Here is a 4,982-nt window from a genome sequence, read left to right as displayed (position 1 = left end):
ATGTCCATTTTTCATCCTAGAATGAAACTGGAGACAGTTTCTAAACCCAATTAGAAGACCATCAAGTGATAGAATTTCAGTCACTAGCAAGAGTGTACTGGCTGTGAAAATACTGTAAGGAAGGTCTTTTTGGTATCATCTGGTACGAGACAAGGTCTATGGACTTCACCTGTACATAAAACAAACCCTTGCAAATCCAATTACTTACTTATACCACTTTTTGGTAGAAAATTACAGAATTCTTGTTTTTATCATTCAAATGCTGGCAATAGACCTAAGAAAATTCTAGATACGTAGCACAGTTATTGAGAACACAGGCTTTAATATGACACAGATTGGGGTGAAGTACTGACTCTGTATCTTACTACCTTGATGACTAAGGTTTGCTTAATTAACCTTTCACAATCTCATTTGCCTCAGTGGAGAATGGGAATGATTAGGTCTAATCCTCAGCTTTTATGTCCTATATGGCTGTATTGATTGCTAACTCTTCAATTATTGAAGACTCATAATGGCTCTTAAAAAGTTACACCACTTTTCAGATGACTCCTTTCTTTCAGTATAGTACTTTTTTCATTCCACAACTTAACTAAATTCCCTACATTAACCAACATTCTGACACTTTAGTTGCAGTCAAAAACATATTAAAAATTTTTCCAAAACATTGTCTTTTGGTCAGAGAATATTATGTAAAACAATTTTCAATCACTGTGTTAGCATGCTTGCCTAGTGTACTTAGAAGTGAGAAGTATGAAGAGGTACCTGCTTCTTTGACACCTCAATCTGTTGTGAGCATACACTAGTTTCAATTATTTTGAAGTGCTCTCAGGTTTTGTCTTTATTTTGTGCTTCAGGTTTTTTTTTTCCCTGTGCTGTAACTATTTTCAAGTGCAATTAGAATGCAAAATAACCATGTGCCACCCAAAAGGCTTACCTGTCTGAAAGTCAGTCACTTGGCTCTCTCCTTTTTAAATTCTTTTCCTAGTATGATTTCTTTGTACCTTTTCCCACCTACCTCCACCTGCTATTCAGTCATCTTTTCCTCCTTTGGTCGGTACAACAAGCTTTCATGATATTGCATGTTTTTTAGATGTTCAGATTTTTCGATCTTTGAACATTGTTCAAACATCATCAAGTGTCTTGGGTTAGGATGAAATGCACCATATTTTTTCCATTAAAATTAATGGAAATGTTTATAGTTTATTATTTAACATCTTTGCAACTAATGGCTAGGTTTTTATGAACACATTAACATCATTTCACAAGAGACACTAGTTGTTAAATAATGAATGCCCTGAGTCCTCTAAGTGCTCCCCCTCCTACCCTGGCTACAGAAGTCTTCCTCCAGAATGTCTTCCCCAGACATTCCCCAACACAGGACTGGGCTCAAAAAATCCTTCAGAATTTTATTCCATTATGCATTCTGGCTTGCCTTCCAAATGGTCCATATTGTTGCTATACTTGTTATTTAGTATCGTGAATATTCCTCCTAGTGATGACAATAATGGAACCTATCCCCAAAGGTTGTTTTAGGAATAAAATTGTATAATGCATGGAAAGAACTAGTGTAATGTTTAGTACCCAGTAAATATTCCATGCGTATTAGCTGTAGTTGTAATATTATTGTTTAAGATGTAATAATTTAAGAGGTGCCTGGGTGGCTTAGTTGGGTAAGTGTCTGACTCTTGATTCCAGCTCAGGCAAGATCTCACAGTCATGAGATTGAGCCCCGCATCAGGCTGCATGCTGAGCATGAACCCTGTTTATGATTCTCTCTCCCTCTCTCTGTGCTCCCCAATTCTCACTCATATCTTGCCCCCCCTCCTCTCAAAATATACATTTTTTTAAAAAAAAGAGGTAATGATTTAAAAATCTGTGTATTTCTATAAGTTAACACTTTAAACATCTCAGTTTTATAAATATGTTGTGCTAAGTGCAGGCTTCTATAGCTAGTATCTTCAGTTATATTTCATTAGTGAGGAGTAATATATTTGATTTTAAAGTTGATATCCATTGGATTACATAAAACCAAAATAAATAGCAACACAATTAAAATTAGAAATCTTCACAATTGATTTATTTTTAAAGAAACTTACTTAAATATTAATGCAGAAAAATCCTTTGTGTGTAAATATGTGTGTATGTAATCAAATATTTAGCATTTCAACCAATGCAAGATTCTAATTTTATTGATAACATTTTCATGGAATCAGTATATGATTCAAACTTAGGTACGTATTGGTTATCTTGGCTAATTTAATTTATATGTCATACTTACATGATTTGTGTCAATTCACAGAAAGCATGTAAATATCTTACTTTTAGTACTCTGAGATAAACTCAGCAAAATTCAATAATTCGGCATCTTGAACCTTGAGAAAATCAAAACTAACCCATTTTTTCCCCTTTCTGGTAATTTACATTCTTAACATTAGTCACTTATTGCGTCTACTCATTGATGGAGTAGTCACTGAACAGAGTACCCATCAACCTCTGCAGACTACATGGGAAGTCAGGCATATTTTTGAGCATCTCATTAATGTAGCCTCTGAATGCAAGCCACCAGGATCTGGTATAACCCTATGTTGGTCGCCAGGGTTGAGTGAAGCAGTTAATCAGGTTTTCCATGTATCAGTTTTCTCATCTGTATAAAAGAGAATAAAAACTCATGTACCTTATAGTGTTGTAGTGTAGACTTACCAAGTTAATACATTTCAAACTTTTAGGATAGCACCTGGCAAAGAGCATGTGTTCTATTAAAGTCGACTGTTTTTACAAATAACCATTGTCATGCCATATCACATTGAGAAGAATTAAATGATGTCAATTTTGACAATGAGGAGTGTACCTGACTATGTGTGTTTCTAATCCTGATATTTTGGTTTTCATAAAAGTAGATACACTGTTAATTAAAAAAAGGTCCAGCATATTTTAAATTATTTAGTGCTAACTAGTATTATTTTACTGTTGGATTTAAAATAAGCAAAAAATCAACTTCTTAATTAGGATTATTATATGCTGGGCATTAAAATGAAAATGATTCAGATAGGATAGGGAATTATTGAAAATCAGACATACTCTATAAATTTTAGATCAATCTTAAATTCATTAACTGAGCTTCCATTAGAAATAGAAAGCTCAAATCTGTGAAAATGTGGAAGAGTCCTATGCAAAGCAATCTCTTCTGATGGCAGTAACAGGTGCAATTACTTGTATCCTCTCAAAGAGCAGGAAACCAAATTAGGATTGTACTGAAAAAACGGAGTTTTTAGTATTGAGGAAGAGTAAGCTCAGATGTAACGGAAAGGGACATAAGATAGAGGAAGAGAACTGCCAGTTATACTGAAGAGTGTGAGACAGAAGGAAAAAGAAGATGTGACAAGTGATGTGGAGGATGCCAGAAAAAAAATGAAAAGCATCATAGGAAATATAAATGAGGAAGGGTTTATAAGAACGAGACTAAGAAGAAATGAGAAAGAAGGAAAAGATGGAAGAGAGATTGCAGAACCTATGGAAACAAACTCTTGTCTTATCATTTTTTTTGTTTCCTTACACTTTTGCCCCTGTTTTTTTCCTTGATTTTTGCATCGTTTCTTTCAGAAAATACAGAGCCTCTGGCATAAATGAGTATTTTCTGAAATAAATGATACAAAAGTCAAGGAAGAAAACAGGGGCAAAAATGTAAGGAAACAAAAAAAGTGTTAAAACCATGATATAATTGAAGTCAGTTAAATGCTCACCAGTGTCTACCAAAAATTCAATTCCTTTAATATTTTAATAAATTCATCACTTGTTCTTTTAAAATACAACACAAATTAGCATTGTTCACCAATTTGCTAATTTGAGAAACATTCTTCCTAGGTTAATCTATTGTTTATTTGTTCAAACACTGTACCAATAAACAAGCAATTATTCTGTTATTCTAAACAAATATGTTAATCTCTTTTAAGGTCATCTTTTCAGCATATTACTAGAAGTGATTACAAGATTAAAGAATGAAAAGAAATGAAGCCAAGAATATGCTAATGAAATTTACATTAATTACTGTGCATTGACAAGGATGAATGATCTTATTTTTAAATCAGGAATCACTCCTGAACTAGCAATCCACCACTGACACTTATTGTCATGATACTTCTAAAATGGCCTTTGAAAAGATCACCGTTATAATATATGCATATGCTTTAAATGTAGACACTGTGTTAACTCAATCTTCATAATATTCACACATGAAATGATATACTTACAACATATATTTGCATTCATTTTGTTGACCAGGGTTTAGTTGAGGCTCTAAGATACAAAGACGGTAAGACTAAGTTACTACTCCCAATAAAATGCAGGCTTAATAAAACAGATATCTAAAACAACTTTAGCAAAATATATGTGTGTGTTATTACAGTTTGGTGAAGGTGAGACAAGGGGAGATGAAAAGAAAGTGTCCTTGGAGTAGGTGTTTTTAGACAGGGTCTCAAAATATAAATATGGGATGGCTGAATTATTTCTTACAAAGGAAAGGGCAGGCAGAAAAAATACAGAATATTTTACATGTAACAAATGGGTCAACCAAAGACAATGGTATTCTTATTTTTTGAGGTGAATTTTCAGGATTCCAAGTTTCTATTTTGTATCCATGTAGGTTTATATCATGATCCAAACCTGAAAATTAAAGGACGAATGACACAAAGTCATTAGCAGCAATGTACCATCATTAATTCTGAACATGACATGCCTTTTTACACCTCTTAAAGTTTCACTGGTATCTTTACATATTAATAGTGGAAACATGCTATATCTGGCCAATACCTATGTATTTTATGCATAGGGGAAACAATTAATTTTAGCATATTTAAGAAAAAAAGTTTTAAAATTCTTATATTTAATTACATCTAATTGTAATTTCATCAAATTATAATTACATCTAATTGTACAAGCCAGCAGTTAAATTGAAAACAGATACATGAACCATCTCATATATAAAA

At 33.0% G+C, this 4,982-nt stretch overlaps 1 long non-coding RNA gene across 1 annotated transcript; it reads right to left on the bottom strand.

Annotated features, from left to right (window-relative positions):
* Positions 1-2,044: 2,044 nt before the first annotated feature.
* Positions 2,045-4,721, bottom strand: LOC128314744 (uncharacterized). Its single transcript, XR_008296721.1, has 3 exons — positions 4,549-4,721; positions 4,248-4,293; positions 2,045-2,644 (listed from the first exon to the last, which is right to left on the bottom strand). It is a non-coding gene; the product is annotated as an uncharacterized LOC128314744 (long non-coding RNA).
* Positions 4,722-4,982: the final 261 nt, after the last annotated feature.

Source organism: Acinonyx jubatus, chromosome A2, assembly GCF_027475565.1.
Source record: "Acinonyx jubatus isolate Ajub_Pintada_27869175 chromosome A2, VMU_Ajub_asm_v1.0, whole genome shotgun sequence".
Classification (NCBI taxonomy): Eukaryota; Metazoa; Chordata; class Mammalia; order Carnivora; family Felidae; genus Acinonyx; species Acinonyx jubatus.
Note: the sequence above shows the minus strand (reverse complement) of the source record. Positions and strands in the feature narration are given on the sequence as shown.